Source organism: Rissa tridactyla, chromosome W (genome assembly GCF_028500815.1).
Source record: "Rissa tridactyla isolate bRisTri1 chromosome W, bRisTri1.patW.cur.20221130, whole genome shotgun sequence".
Classification (NCBI taxonomy): Eukaryota; Metazoa; Chordata; class Aves; order Charadriiformes; family Laridae; genus Rissa; species Rissa tridactyla.
In genome coordinates, this window is record NC_071496.1 from 19,384,475 (window position 1) to 19,401,583 (window position 17,109).

The following is a 17,109-nucleotide window of genomic DNA, read 5'->3' on the forward strand; positions in this document are numbered from 1 at the left end:
AAATTTCAATCTTTAGATCAGATACGGTATCTTCTGTATCTGTATCATAACACTAGATTTCTATTCACAAACCGGTCATGTTATATACAAATACAACTTTCATTTCTGTTTATAAATTAGCATTACTGATACTTTCTGTTTTCAGCATTTTATTTCTTCCCATGTTAGAAATACTTCAAAAGAAAAAAAACTCACACTTCAATACCTTAGTTTCCAGTATACTTGTCATAATTTAGTTCATAAATATCTAATTTCAGTCATCACTATTTGCATTTTCTCTAACATATATTGCTAACAACTGTTTCAGGGACACTAGTCGTGGTATAATTTTTTGTTAGAGATCAGAGTATCCCATCTGAAGTTGGTGAAGACCTCCATGACAAACAAAATACTCCTCAAAAAACTGTAATTCTCACTCTTTTTATATACTACTTCTTACTTCTTAACTTTGTTTTCCCTCTTTTTATAGGCAAAGAATGTAGACATCTCCTTAACTTAAATGGCAATAAACAAGGTTATCTCTTTTTCAAGTATGTAACATAACTCTTGTAAGCTGAAAATATTTTTTATTATATTACTATCAACATTTCATAAAGGTGCAATAAAATGTTATCTCTAGTGACTGATAAACAGAAAGCATAGGAGTACATTCAACAAGTGTTCTATGATATTACTTATGTAGATGTAGTGCACTTTTAATATAAAAAGTGAACCATACCTTCATGGGACTGTGAATCCTTGGTTGATATATTTCATGATGGCCATCTTCACAGAATCACAGAATGGTAGGGGTGGGAAGGGACCTTCAGAGATCATCTAGTCCAACTCCCCTACCAAAGCAGGTTCACATAGAGCAGATTGGACAGGAATGCGTTCTCCCAAATCTGGGTTCTTTACCCAGTGCGCAAGCCAATAACACACAGAGCAGAGGTACTTCCAAGTTTATTTGATTAATGCGCAAAAATGGGGTGCTCGTCCCAAGGGAGCACACCTTAGTTTCAAAAATTTCCTTTTTCATACACTGATTATTACATATTCTAACAATTAATACTATTCATTGTTATTCTCTTTAATGATTGGTCAAGGTTTCTTCACTTCCTATGTAAATTAGTGTGCAGACTCTGTCTTCTCTTTTGAGTAGGTGGTACCATTTGGGTAGGTGGTCAATGAGTCGGTGGTCGCGATCTCCCCCTGCTGGAATTACCTTTTACCTACTTCTCCTCTAATCTTGCCAGTTCCAGGTGGTTTTCTCAGTTTGCTGACCAGGCCTACAGTTCATCATTCTCTTGACAGGAATATCCTGCTTATCAACAAAGCTACATTGTCTAGTAGTTAGTTGCTTAATTTAATCTTAGATAAATCATGTCTAGTTACTATTTCTCTATAAATGATCAAATAGGGTTGGGGCTGTATAGAGGACTTTTAGCAGCAGCGGCAGGTTCCCTTGGTTGCTTTGATTACATGTTACATTTCATTTTTCTAGTTAATATCAATTTTATTACAACACTCCTTTCTGCCTCTTAATGTGTCTATAAAAGCATTTAGGTAAGCATGGAAACAAGATCAGGAAACTGGACTTGGCTGAAAAACAACCCGACAAAAAATTTATTCTTTTTCAAACAAATTAGTTCCTTGATCCAACTCATCATGTGGCTGCACAAATGCTTGTGCCGGTGCTAAGCAAGAGGCTTAAGCCTGTTTTGCTCTTAAGAAATTGCTTGTGGAACTATGCCCCGAGTTTGAGGTAATCTCATTCATAAAACACAAATTCAATTGCCACCTCTATGTGGATAACTCACAGATCTTCCTTTCCTTCCCAAACCTTTCTCCATCACCTTAGGCACCCCCCTACAGAGCCCTGTTTAATTAAAACAATGTTAGTCTCTTAAATTGCATATTGCTTATGAAAGGACCAATTCTGTGTAACACTTCTAGCATGGTGGATTCTAGGCTCATGTCTAGACCTCCTAGGCACTATAAAAGTACATAGTGTTGCCAAAGACAGGCCTCTGCTTTGTTTCTAAAATAGTTGTTTCTTACTAACCTTCTTACTGTGTGAGAAAATAGCTAATTACTGACTTTCTTACCATGTAAAAATAGTTAGTCACTGAGCTGATGTTACAGAGAGTGATAATGAGGAGACAACCAGAAGTAGTTAATCACTTCAAGGTTCTTCTATACATCAAGTACGTACTCCTATACCAATTAGGATAGAGTTATGGCTGCTTCAAAGAACATCCTTATTATCTTCAAGAAGTTGGCAAACTTACAGCAAACTTTTACTGTCCTGAGATGACTCAATACCTTAAAAGGATAATGTGAGGAAGGGTCTCCTTACCCAAACGACCACCGAGACACTCACTGCTTGCGCAGAAGTGTTTTGCCAACCCAGCAAAATTTGATGCGCATGGGCAAAAAGGCTATTCGGTCATCCTAATGAATATGTAAGCCTAGGTGGAGTTATGTATTAGGCAGGCGGAATAGTGAGAATCTTTTGTGTATAAATAATGGGTGAATATCCCCGGTAAGGTGTGCTAGATTTGTGGGTTTTCCCCCTAGCACCCGACGTCGAATAAAGCAATATCTCCTCTCTAAACTACTTCTGGTTTCGAGGGCTTTTATTTCAAGTAACAATAGTAATATGAAACTCTCTTACAAATGGATTCTGGTATGAACTAGAGGACATACCTCATTGAAACACTATAGCCTTTACATTTGTCTGTTTAAAATATCTTTTATTATTCCATATGCATCTGTTGTTATTGGTAGACTTGCAGGGGATCCCCGTAGCATCTAACTGAATATTTATAACGAGTCCCTCAAAAATATCCTTTCACCTTCAAAATAGGAACATTCATCTTTTCAGTGTTCATAATCTAAGCTGAGAATATTAAGTAAAAGGGATGAGAGGCTTTTATTATAGAGTGTTACTTCAATGTGCTGTATCCTTTGGGTTTTCATACACTTTTTTTTTTCCCCCCCCTCCAAGTTTTGGTTTATTGTACCTTTAAGGGGGGGGCAGGGGAGGCGTACACGCCCAGAACACATAGTATGTACGTGGTTTTTGTCTTAACTAGATTTGCTTGGTGAGATATTATCAAGGAACCTTTCTGCCTACGGTTACAGAAAGACAGTGAGAAAAATTGATCTCCTCCACAGTTGCCTCGAAGAACCTTACTCAGGTTCAGACGTGAAAGAACAGCTTCTGACCACAGCGAAGAAAGGCTCTCTTACTCCCCCAAGGATGGGGATGGGCAGGGGCAGGGCCCGGGCCCGCGCCCGCCCCACGCGCAACTCCTCCCCTTCCCCTATCTCCCTTAGCAGCCACAGGAGCAAAGGAGAAAGGTCTTGTACACCTATGCACCACTTCCCTCTCCCTCCCCACAGACGCGCGTGCCCATATAGCTCTTCCTCACCACCCCCATTCCCCAGCACTGGCGCACGCATATTTTCACCTTGATCATTAACGTTAGAATTCCAGGTAAAAAAGGGAGGAAGCTATAGCCGCCTCCTCAACCTCACTTCTGTATTATCATGCTGAGGGGACCAGTCAGCGTGTCCTCTTATTTTCCCGTCTTTTTTTTTTTTTTCTCCTCTCCCCTCCTCCTTTGTCTTACTGTGGAGTTGGTTTTGTGTTCGTGTTCTTGTTCTTCAGATAAGGGGAAAGGGGGAGATATAGATATGATAGCAGTGGGAGAAGAGAAGAGCTGCAGGCATTGCAGCTCTCCTGAGTTGGAGTAGTGAATGGATGTTTCTCTTCCTACTTTTGAGACTGTTCTCCCTTGATCACTGTAGGCTCTGCTTACCTCTTTGAGGGCTCCAGTTAGGCTGAGCAGTTTGGAAAGGTCTTCAGTGACAGCCCTGATTGCAGGAAGCAGATTAAGAAAACTTAGTTCCTCCTGCCAGGGCTGGTGTGGAGCAGCAGTACTGAGCTGAATGGTCTCCTCCCTGTGGTTGGGCAGGCCAGTTGGTGTCTCTGCTAGTGGTTATGCTTGTTTTGCCTCTGATCTGTGGTCAGAGTCCTCCATCCAGAGATCATCAACCATGGGATAGAGTGTTCCTGCTGCCCCCCCCCCCAGGTTTGAGTGCACTGAGAGCCCATTCCCCAAGAAGTCTCTAGCCATGTATTTTCTCAGCAGTTGGCCCAAGAGGCTGTTATGTCATTTGGAGTCTGTGGAGCAACCTCATCACATCCAGGCAGATTCCCAAAAGGCTTTCTTCAGTGTTATTCCCTTCTCAGCTCAGCATCTGGTACAGCAGAGTAAGTATCCTACTGTGAACCTGCTGCAAACCCTAGCCTCCTGTCCAAAATTAGCCTTGCTCTAACCTTTATTCTTTAAAATGTATTTATTCATTTCTGTCTCAGAAAGGGTTATGAAGACCTAGGGCTAAATATTATTAAGTACTGTTATTTGTGAATCTTTCTTGTGAGATGGATCTATTATTAAGTGAAACTGTTTATTGATAGCTTCATACTATCATGCAAGTATGTAAAATAGTCTTCTTGTAGTGAGCACCTGTTACTACTGAAAATGAGACTTCTAAACAACTTTTTCCACTTTGACGTGAAATAATACATCAGCATGTTATAAAGGATGTTTGATAATAATCCTTCTCTTGTAAGCATGTCACATATCTAACGGTTGTATATTTTCTGCTCAGTGTTTTTTCAATCTAAAATTTAGAATCTAAGGGTCTCGCCAAACCAAACTGGTTAGGAACCAAATCTTCAGTCAAGTGTGTATTTGTCATTACTTTCAAGACTCAGACTGTATTCAAGGGTAGATACAAAAATTCTGAAGCCTCTTTTAGTTTTTGTGGTGGGTTAACCCTGGCTGGATGCCAGGTGCCCACCAAAGCTGCTCTATCACTCCCCTTCCTCAACTGGAGAGGGGAGAGAAAAATATAACAAAAGGTTCATGGATCAAGATAAGGACAGTGAGAGATCATTCAGTAATTACCGTCATGGGCAAAATAGACTGGACTTGGGAAAAATGAATTTAATTTATTACCAATCAAATCAGAAAAGAGTAATGAGAAATAAAAACTAAATCTTAAAACACCTTCCCCCCCCCCTTCTTCCCAGGCTCAACTTCACTCCCGATTTCTCTACCTCCTCCCTCCGAGTGGTCCAGGGGGATGGGGAATGGGGCTTGTGATGAGTTCAGCACATATTGTCTCTGCTGCTCCTTCCTCCTCAGGGGGAGGACTCCTCACACTCTTCCCCTGCTCCAGCATGGGGTCCCTCCATGGGAGACAGTTTTCCACTAAATTCTCCAACATGAGTCCTTCATACAGGCTGCAGTTCTTCATGAACTGCTCCAGCGTGGGTCCCTTCCACGGGGTCACAAGTCCTGCCAGCAGACCTGTTCCAGCATGGGCTCCTCTCTCCACAGGTCGCACCAGGATCCTGCTCCAGCATGTGCTTCCCACAGGGTCACAGCCTCCTTTGGGCATCCACCTGCTCTGTCTTGGGGTCCTCCATGGGCTGCAGGTGGCTATCTGCTCCACAATTAACCTCCACGGGCTGCAGGGAGAAAACCTGCCTTACCATGGTCTTCACCACAGGCTGCAGGGGAATCTCTGCTCTGGCACCTGGAGCACCTCCTCCCCCTCCTTCTTCACTGACCTTGGTGTCTGCATAGTTGTTTCTCTCACATATTCTCACTGTCGCTGATTGGCTCAGCCTTCTTGAGAAGTCCCTTCCACAGTGATTCTGTGATTCTATGAAAAAAGGCATAGAGTACCTCAGCCTTTTCTGTGTCCTTTGTCCCTAGGTGCCCCGCCCCATTGAGCAGCAAGCCCATGTTTTCCTTGGCCTTCCTTTTGCTGCTAATATGCTTTCTTGTTGTCTTTCATGTCCCTTGTTTGACTGGAGACTTATTTCTGTCAGTGAACAGTGCCTAATTAATCTCCTTTTCTGGGTAAATACATAAAAGAGGCCAGACTTGTAGAATACATCTCAAGATACATCCTATTTTCTAAAATGCAATTTACTATATGGTTAATTCTTGTGGAATAGGTTCACTAATTTATAACTTTGGACTTGTTTCAAAACATTAACTTTGTATAACTGGCCAGAGATGAAACACTAGTAGAGTTTTACTACAACAAGTAGAGTATCAGTTTTACTACAAGTAGAGTATCAGTTTTACTACAACAAATGCATCCAGGCAGGTTTTGAATATCTCCAGAGAAGGAGACTCCACAACCTCTCTGGGCAGCCTGTTCCAGTGCTCTGTCACCCTCAAAGTAAAGAAGTTTTTCCTCATGTTCAGATGGAATTTCCTGTGTTCCAGTTTGTGCCCGTTGCCCCTTGTCCTGTTGCCGGGCACCACTGAAAAGAGTCTGGCCCCATCCTCTTGACACCCACCCTTTAGATATTTATAACCACTGATGAGATCCTGTCCTGGATTGAGGTAAAACAGAACCAACTTTCTGTTCAGTAATTTTACTTTTTAGCTAAGCCTCTTCTCTCTGAAATTAACAGCATATTGTGCAGAAAACTGTTTGTTCTCAGAGTGAGAAGACTTATGTTTATAGTTCATGCCAAGGAATAGTATGCAGAGAGGCTCTTGCTTATACTTATTGCTATAGCAACTAAGGTCAGCTAACTTCGTTATGTTCCCCATTGGAGGGGAGTGTAGAGGGGTCACACCTGCTGGGAGGAGCGGACAGGACAGGTGGCCCAAAACTGACCAACAGGGTATTCCATCCCATCTGCATCATGCTGAGTATAAAAGCTGAGGGATCAAAGGGTCAGCCCTCTTTCTTCAATGGCCGGTGTCCGAGGAGGACTCTGTTTGTCTGCCTTTGATCCCGATCCATGCATTCCTGAATCCAGATTTGGAATCCAGCTTCCGTCTGTCGCTGAGTCCAGTCTGGGACTTTCCCAGTGCCTGCTGGGGACGCGATTGTCATCCTGGGAGCTTAATACGGTATTGTATATATTTCATTATTTTGTAATTATTTTATTTTTATTAATTTATTGGTTTATTAATATTTTAATTGAAGTAGTTTAATTTTTTTTAAACTCATAAATCTCTTTGTCTCTCCTCTCTTTGGAGAGAGAGGTGGGGGAGACCATCTGTCACTCGCTTCAGTGGTCAGTTCAGCCCAAACAATGACAGGGAGACAGTGTCAAAAGCCTTGCTGAAGTCGAGGTAGACAACGTCCACTGCTCTCTCCTCATCCACCCAGACAGTCATTCCATCATAGAAGGCTATCAGATTGGTCAAGCATGATTTCCCCTTGGTGAATCCATGTTGACCACTCCCGATAACCTTCTTTTCCTCTTTTATCTAATTCAAAATGAACTGGTTTTGAATCTTCTGTCAGTATACAAAATTTCATTGTTGCTCACAGACTAAAAGTTAATTGTAAATGAATTTTAGTTAGTTTCACTAATAGTAGTAAAAAAATATAAAATTCCCTACTAATAAACCAAGTGTATTTTTACAGCAACCTTTGCCTGATAATCTCTGTGTACTTCACCAAAACTAAATATGCCTTAGAACAGTACAGGCAACATCATTGCAATGAAAAACGTACAGTGGACACAGGCAGCTGTGTTCTTGGATTTGGTGGTGGTGTCAAAAAAAGAAGAGTTCTGTGCTTGAATGTTTATGTCAATGAAGAGAACAAATGTATGCTGAGCCTTGGAGAGTTAAGGTATGTTAAAGCTCACAGCTTGAGAAAGTGGCTTCCAACTCAAGAAGAAGGGGGTTAAGTCTGAGGGAAAAATGTATGAAGGGGGACTCGAGCTTATAGGTGGCTCTGTTGGAAGAGACTGATGGGGTTGGGGGACTGAGCCACAGAGTGGGCTTGAAATAGCAGTTAGTTGGTGAATGGTGAGACAGAGGAAGCACATACAGTGTGGGAGACACCATTGTGTGGAGGTAGAATAAGAGATGGATTGCACAGAGAAGCTTGTACTTGGAAAGAAAAGCAAAAGAGCTTGAGAGAAAAGTTCCAGGTTTTTTTATTCTGGGGGGAAGGTGGAAGAGGTGAAATAGGAAAAAAAAAGTGTCTTACTGTTTCCAGACTAGATTCCTCTATTTCATAACTAACTACTTGCATATTTCCCAATTTTGCACTTTTAGATCTGTCTATAGGGAAGGATTTTAGGGTGCATATGGCTATCTACAATAACAGCATTTATTTTGGACACCGGTCATCTCTCATAGAGAAAACAAATCTTCTTGAGTAAATACTGTCAGAAAAAGAATTTAAACTATAAGAAACGTTAGGAGAAACCCCAGCTCCTGAGCTATACATATATACTGACTCTTGGGCAGTATACAAGGGATTAACTGCATGGGTTAATAAGCGGCAAACACAACTGGACAATGAGATGTGTGAATTTATACCTGTGGGTTCAACATGTTGATATTTGTGTCACCTGGAGTGTCGGGGAAGAGAGGGAGTACAATGCCACAGTTGATCACTTAGCTCAAATAAATAGCACTATACTTCCTGATCCCCTGTTCCTTGATGCTCTATCTCCTGATGAGGAAGCCCTTGTGAAATGGGCCCACAAAAAATCTGGGCACCTGGGCATTGATGGTGTAATAAATAGCCAGATCCCTTAAACAGAAATGGCACTTATTTTATTATAGGGACAAAGTCAATAAAGCAAAAGCACAGCGCTGGGTGCATGACTCAAGTCAGAGGCACACCAGCTAACACTTCAGCCATGTCTTATATACATTCAATATTGCATACGTATTCACTATGTTAGGCAGAGTAATTGTTTATGATGATTGATTATCATTAGTCCTTTTTCTCTTCTATTTGTGTGTTTCCTTCTGAATTGTTTCTGAGGATCGATGATCTTCAGTTCCCTTTTCCCATGCATCTGTTTCCTTCTGGTAGGATCAGCTCCCTTTTCCCATGCATGTGTTTCCTTCTGGTAGGATCGATTATCATCAACTCCCTTCTCCTATGCATCTGTTTCCTTCTGTTAATCACTTGTGGAGTCTTTTGGAGAAGTTCTCTTTTGTTTCTCTCGGATGTTTTTCTTCATGATGTTTTTCTTCATAGTTGCTGTTAGTTGTTATCTTTGAGGTTTCTCATGTTTCCTAATTTACTAAAGGTTAGTTATCCTTATAAGTCAAAGATTTATAGCCTTGTTATTATGGCGAGAGCCAACAATACCTTCACTATTTTTCACAATGGCATACATAGATGGACTCGAAGCCAGGGAATCCCATGTACCCGAGAAGCCATTTGGGAACTAGTACAGCGGTGTGCAGTCTGTAAGCTTAAAAGTTGCCTTAGCAGCTTTATGGGCAGATTCAATGAGGCCCTGTTCATGGACATATCTAGCAAATAGATTACATTGGGCTCTTACCAAAATGTGGTTACAGTACATTCAAAACAAAGCAAAACTTATCTGAATGGTTTACTAATATAATCTGTAACTTATAATATCTTTGGGAAAGGTAAACTGTATGTGAATCGAGGGGTGGAATTTAGTGATCCTGACTGTAATAAATAGAATCATGTTTTTTAATCAAATCAGGCTTTCTTAAAGGCTGGTGAAAAAATTACACTGTTTCGACTCTTCACATACTTGAATCGCAGGCATCCAGTGTGCTATCTGGTGCACTTTGACACCTCAAGGCCTAAATCACAGGCATCCGGTGTGTTTTAACACTTCAAAGGGAAGAGCTAAGTTGTGAGATAAGCTGAAAAGAGTCTCCCCAAGGACACTGATAAAGATGAGGAGCCTTCAGCCTCACGACCACCAGGAGGCGGGACAAGACCGACCCCCTAGCAACACGTCGCTCAGACACAGAATATACCAGGATTGACACATATACGGGAACCAGAAGAGTATATAATCAGCTACTTTCGGGAAGTGGGTGTGCGCCGTTGGCGGAGCAAAGACTCCCCGGCCGCCCAGCGCTGTTTTGCTTGCTGCCGCTTGCTTAATAAACTAATTTGATTAATTGGACTGGTTCCTGTCAATTATTGGGCCTCAATCTATAACAAATTTGGTGCCGTGACTCGGATAGAGGCAATTTGGCTGTAAACCTCACGGGGGGGGCGCCCCGCTGAGTAAGCGGCCCCTGTTGGGGGTTTTTACACCCAAAACCTCTACCGACGAACTCGAAATTTGGCAGCAAGCAAATAAAAGCCGGCAACCCCGTAAACTTTGTGCACGAAGACCCGAACGAAGACTCAGGAGTGAGTAAGTATAGGCCGGTGATCCGTTCGGTTGGGGTTGGGTATCCTGGAGTGTGCCTGTGTGAGACGTCCACTTGAGGACGAAGCAAGTGCGGACCCCTTAGTAGTGCGGTTCCCATCTCCCGCGAGGGACTGGGCCACGAACAGGGGGAAAAGATTGTGTGTGTGTGTGAAGGCACTCCGGAAGATGGGACAGAAGAAAAGCAAACCTTCTGATCCCATGGGTGGGTCGGTGCCTAAGGTTAGGTTACCCCAGATACCGCCAGACAGTCCGTTAGGATTAATGATTAAATATTGGGATGATTACCCTTCTAGGCAGGGTAAGGATAAAGCAAAAATGATACATTATTTATGGAAGTTTGGGGTGGGAAACAAATTAGAAGTGACCACCTGTATTGGCCCGTTTTTGGGTCCTTTGAAGATTGGATATGCCAGGCTTTACATATTTATGTTAATTCTAAGGAACTCTTTAGCCTGGAGGAGAGTGAATATGCACACTTGTGGATAAGGTCAGAGACTAGAGTAAATCTATATCACTTGAGAGAGAAGAAACAGGGGAGTAGGAAAAAAACCCAATTTGTAGCTAAATCATGGACGGACATTAGAAAGAAACTGGAGAAAATGGAGGATTGGCAGGATAGGGGTTTGGATGAATTGTTACGGGAAGCCCAGAAAGTGTATGTCCGCAGGGAGGAGGAAATACATAAGAAACAAGTCGGAATGTTGGTAGCTGCAGTCAGAGAAGGGCAAAGGACGTCAACCCCTGGAAAAGGGTTTGAAGCTCGCCAGATAAGACAGGAGACCCGAAAACCTTTAAGAGGGAGAGAATGGGGAACTGTGGTTTGTTTTTATTGTGGAGGAAAAGGGCATGTTAAAAAGGACTGCAGAAAGAGAATGATGGATGAGAAAATGTTCAAAGACTAGGGGTGTCAGGGGCTCTATTTGCTGGGAACCCGAGAAAAAAAAAACAAAAAACAAAAAAAAAAAACAACAGAGCCCTTGATAAAACTAAAAGTGGGTCCCCAGCAACAAGAAATTGAGTTCCTAGTGGACTCGGGAGCAGAAAGATCTACCGTTCAAAAATTGCCCCAAGGATGTAAAATATCCTCGGCGACTATACAGGTTATTGGAGCAAAAGGACAACCTTTTGGAGTACCCGTAATAAAGGATGTGTTTTTTGAAACCCATTCTAAGGTAGGGGTGGGGTCCCTGCTACTCATGCCTGAAGCAGACTATAATTTATTGGGCCGAGATTTGATGATTGAATTAGGAATTGGCTTAGAAGTAAAAAATGAAACACTAAAAATTAAATTGTGTCCCTTACGAGTAAGAGATGAAGAGAAAATAAACCCTGAAGTCTGGTACACCCCGGAAACAGTAGGTAAGTTAGATATTGAACCCTTTTCGGTAACAATAAGGAACCCAGAAATACCAGTCAGGATAAAACAATACCCCCTTCCTAGAGAAGGGAGGCTAGGTTTGAAACCTGAGATCCAAAGATTACTTGAAAAGGGGTTGCTAGAACCCTGTATGTCTCCTTTTAATACTCCCATCCTGCCTGTAAAAAAGCCGGATGGAAAATATAGGTTAGTACATGACTTACGAGAAATTAACCAGAGAACAATAGCTAGATTCCCGGTGGTGGCGAATCCACACGCCCTCCTGAGTCAAATAGGGCCCGATAATCAATGGTATAGTGTAATAGATCTGAAGGATGCATTCTGGGCATGCCCTCTCAAAGAAGATTGCCGAGATTACTTTGCTTTTGAATGGGAAGACCCAGATAACCATCGGAAACAACAATTACGGTGGACGGTATTGCCCCAAGGGTTTACCGAATCTCCGAACTTGTTCGGACAAGCCTTAGAACAAATCCTGAAGGGGTATGAGTTAAGTGAAGGAGTCACACTGGTCCAATATGTGGATGATTTGCTCCTAGCTAGTGATAGCGAAGACAAAGTGAGGCAGGAAAGTATTAAGTTACTAAATTTTTTGAGTTTACAAGGATTGAAAGTAACAAAATCAAAACTACAATTTGTTGAGAAAGAAGTAAAATATCTGGGACACAGATTAAGCAAGGGAACTAAGAAATTAGACCCCGAAAGGGTGAATGGCATACTGTCATTACCGGCTCCTAGAACTAAAAGACAGGTTAGGCAATTATTAGGTCTCTTTGGCTATTGCAGGCAATGGATTGAGAACTATAGCAAAAAGGTGAAGTTCCTCTATACCAAATTAACTAAGGATGGATTATTGAAATGGTCGGAGGATGATGATAAACAATTAGAAACACTGAAAACTGATTTAGTAAATGCCCCAGTTTTGAGCCTGCCAGATGTAAAGAGACCATTTTATCTATTTATCAATGTTGATGAAGGGACCGCATTTGGGGTATTAGCACAAGAATGGGCAGAAAGAAAGAAACCTGTGGGATACTTATCTAAACTCCTGGACCCCGTAAGTAGGGGTTGGTCTACTTGCCTTCAAGCGGTAGTAGCCGCAGCCCTTTTGGTAGAGGAAGCCCATAAAATTACCTTTGGAGGAGAATTGAGGGTATTATCACCTCACAACATCAGGGGAATTTTGCAACAAAAAGCTGACAAATGGATAACAGACGCCTGGCTCCTAAAATATGAAGGCATCCTAATTTCCTCTCCCAAACTGGAACTCGCGGTAACAAGCGTGCAGAATCCAGCACAGTTTTTGTATGGGGAGCCGAGTGACAAAATAAATCATGATTGTCTTTACAACATTGAGGAGCAAACGAAAATCAGACCAGATTTAGATGAGGAAGAACTTGGAGAAGGAGAAAAGCTATTTGTAGATGGATCATCCCGGGTAGTTGAAGGAAAGAGAAAATCAGGATTTGCAATCATTGATGGAAACACATTTAGTGTAATAGAATCAGGACCTCTGAGTCCTAGTTGGTCTGCACAGGCTTGTGAACTATATGCTGTATTAAGAGCCTTGCAACTTTTAAAAGGTAAAATTGGAACCATATATACGGATTCCAAATATGCCTTTGGCGTAGTGCATACTTTTGGAAAAATTTGGGAAGAAAGGGGTTTAATAAATTCTCAAGGAAAAGGATTAATACACCAGGAATTAATAATCCAGGTCTTACAAGCATTACGAGGACCAGCGGGAATAGCCGTAGTACATTTAAAAGGACACCAAAAAGGATTAAGCCCATTAGTCAGAGGAAACAATCTTGCTGATCAAGAAGCAAAAAGAGCAGCATTAATGGTGATCCAGACTAAAAGAACTCGGGAGGACTGTATAACTTGTGGAAGGGAATCAGACGAATTCCCATGTTATGAGTGTTGGAAGGATTTTGGAATCGATGCAGTCCCTTGCAGATGTCTAATTTATGATGAATGTGGCAACCCCAAGTATAGCCGTTGCCATCTACACCGAAAAATTCACTCAATCCTGAGTTTTACAGTGCAGGAAAAAGATAAGCTGACTCAGATAGGAATCAGGGAGACAGAAAAAGGAAAGTGGAAACTCCCGGATGGCCAGGAAGTTCTCCCAAAACCTCTGGCTTTGAAAATCATGCAAAAATTCCATGAGAACACCCATTGGGGAATTCAGGCGTTAGTGGATCAGTTTGCCACAAAGTATACGTGCATTGGTGTATACAATATAGCAAAGAGAATAGTTAGCGAATGTATGACATGCAAAAGGGTTAATAAACATCACTTACGGGAAAAGGCCCTGGGGGGAAGAGAACTGGCTCACAGACCATTTGCTAAAATCCAGCTAGACTTCACTGAACTTCCAAAGGTGGGACGATATAAATACTTATTAGTAATCATAGACCACCTAACCCATTTTGTGGAAGCATTCCCGACAGCTAGAGCCACCGCTCAAACCGTAGTGAAGACTTTGCTGGAAAATATAATCCCTAGGTATGGATCCATAGAGGTAATAGACTCTGATAGGGGCTCCCATTTTGTTTCAAGAATAGCAAGGGAAGCTCTCTCCTCTTTGGGGACAAAATGGGAATATCATACTCCCTGGCATCCACAAAGCTCGGGAAAGGTAGAAAGAGTAAATGGGGAAATAAAGAAACAGCTCACAAAATTGATGTTAGAAACTAAGATGTCATGGGTAAAGTGCCTCCCCTTAGCACTATTGAATATAAGAACACAGCCCTGAACTGATGTAGGAATTTCCCCCTTTGAAATGTTATATGGGATGCCATACGATTTAGAAATTCCGCAGGACCACCCCCAACTTGAAAATTCACAAATTAGACCTTATATAATTCAACTCATGGCTAGGAGAGAAAAGCTGCGGAATAAGGGCTTAGTAGTACAGAGACCCCCCTTGGATGTAGCCATGCATAACATAAAGCCAGGAGACAAAGTTCTAATCAAATCATGGAAAGAGTCCCCATTAACCCCCCGTTGGGAAGGGCCCTATCTCGTTTTACTCACCACAGAAACAGCCATCCGGACAGCAGAGAGAGGCTGGACTCATGCGAGCCGCGTAAAAGGACCATTAAAAGACTGTTCTTGGGAAGTGACAAGCCCGCCTGGAGATCTGAAGATTGCCTTCCGGAGGTTGTAAATGGACACACATATAACTGTGGTACAAGTGAGCGACTACAGCATATCGGTGGAGTACGGTTACGGTGATACAGGGGACATAAGAATCAAGTGTGACATTCTGAGCTGTAATTGTTATCCTTTTTATTTGTTTTATTTGTAAAGGGTGTCGAGAACGGAGGGGGACCCATTGCCATTACGGGATACCCCCTCGAGGGGTTTGCCACCCTTGTGGGGACAAAGAGCGTGAGCTCACCAAATTGGCTCTAAACATAAAAATATTTAATGGTGAAATCCAGGAGCAATCTAGTGAGTGGCGGGAGATATTTGCACGGGGTATTAAACCCGAGTACTATTGCTATCACCCTCGCGAACCTGCTCCATTTGTAATTGACATTATTACAGTGTGTTGTTGCAAGACACTTAAAGGGGTTCAGTGCGATTCACCTGAAATGCACAGAAGCAAGCGACTAAAAATTGCATTTATTCTCCTGAAGACTACCCCTGCTGCCGAGAAGATGATACCCCTCGTGGCTCGAAGCAACCGAGTCGACGAGCGAGGCAGAGGAGTACAAAGCTGTGGAGAACAGAACCCACGGAGTGGGACTGTACAAAGCCACTGGGAGGACTGCCTCAGTGTTAACCAAGGGAATCGCACGAAATGCCCCGGGAGGAGTGATAGCACTACAAAGGACTGGGTAGTTGGAGTGAGTGTTCAAACTAAACTTATTAGCCGGCCGGGTTTCCACCCTTCTCGCCACACTCTAATTTTAATTTTACTAAATCTTGTAGGTGTCTTATTGTTTGCACAGCAAGGGGGGTTGTGTGTTGCTCTGGATGAGGAATGCTGCGTATATGCAGATCACACTGGAGTAGTTAGAGACACCATGACAAAACTACGAGAAGGATTAGAAAAAAAAAAGGAAAGAAAGAAAGAGAAGCACAGCAAAATTGGTATGAATTTTGGTTCAATTATTCCCCATGGATGACTACGCTATTGTCTACCATCGCGGGACCTATGCTACTATTAATTTTGGGATTAACATTTGGCCCTTGTATATTGAACAAAGTAATTGAAATTGTAAAGGGCAGACTGGAAGCTGCCCATTTAATGCTTCTCAGAGCTAAATACGAGTCATTAGATCAGGAACCAGCAATAGAAGAAACATTAGCTTTAAGTCACGCTGAACTCCAAAGATTTGATGAACAAAATGGTAAATAAAAAAAAAAAGGGGGGGGATTGTAATAAATAGAATCATGTTTGTTAATCAAATCAGGCTTTCTTAAAGGCTGGTGAAAAAATTACACTGTTTCGACTCTTCACATACTTGAATCGCAGGCATCCAGTGTGCTATCTGGTGCACTTTGACACCTCAAGGCCTAAATCACAGGCATCCGGTGTGCTGTCTGGGGCACTTTGACACCTCAAGGCCTAAATCACAGGCATCTGGTGTGTTTTAACACTTCAAAGGGAAGAGCTAAGTTGTGAGATAAGCTGAAAAGAGTCTCCCCAAGGACACTGATAAAGATGAGGAGCCTTCAGCCTCACGACCACCAGGAGGCGGGACAAGACCGACCCCCTAGCAACACGTCGCTCAGACACAGAATATACCAGGATTGACACATATACGGGAACCAGAAGAGTATAGAATCAACTACTTTCGGGGAGTGGGGGTGCGCCGTTGGCGGAGCAAAGACTCCCCGGCCGCCCAGCGCTGTTTTGCTTGTTGCCGCTTGCTTAATAAACTAATTTGATTAATTGGATTGGTTCCTGTCAATTATTGGGCCTCAATCTATAACAAATTTGGTGCCGTGACTCGGATAGAGGCAATTTGGCTGTAAACCTCACAGGGGGGGCGCCCCGCTGAGTAAGCGGCCCCTGTTGGGGGTTTTTACACCCAAAACCTCTACCGACGAACTCGAAATTCGGCAGCAAGCAAATAAAAGCCGGCAACCCCGTAAACTTTGTGCATGAAGACCCGAACGAAGACTCAGGAGTGAGTAAGTATAGGCCGGTGATCCGTTCGGTTGGGGTTGGGTATCCTGGAGTGTGCCTGTGTGAGACGTCCACTTGAGGACGAAGCAAGTGCGGACCCCTTAGTAGTGCGGTTCCCATCTCCCGCGAGGGACTGGGCCACGAACAGGGGGAAAAGATTGTGTGTGTGTGTGAAGGCACTCCGGAAGATGGGACAGAAGAAAAGCAAACCTTCTGATCCCATGGGTGGGTCGGTGCCTAAGGTTAGGTTACCCCAGATACCGCCAGACAGTCCGTTAGGATTAATGATTAAATATTGGGATGATTACCCTTCTAGGCAGGGTAAGGATAAAGCAAAAATGATACATTATTGTATGGAAGTTTGGGGTG

The 17,109-nt window shown here is 42.6% G+C and overlaps 1 long non-coding RNA gene across 1 annotated transcript; it reads left to right on the forward strand.

Moving 5' to 3' along the window:
- Positions 1-9,651: 9,651 nt before the first annotated feature.
- LOC128902136 (uncharacterized) lies at positions 9,652-15,314 on the forward strand. The gene is made up of 3 exons (XR_008463643.1): positions 9,652-10,195; positions 14,612-14,872; positions 15,242-15,314. It is a non-coding gene; the product is annotated as an uncharacterized LOC128902136 (long non-coding RNA).
- The last annotated feature ends 1,795 nt before the right edge of the window (positions 15,315-17,109 follow it).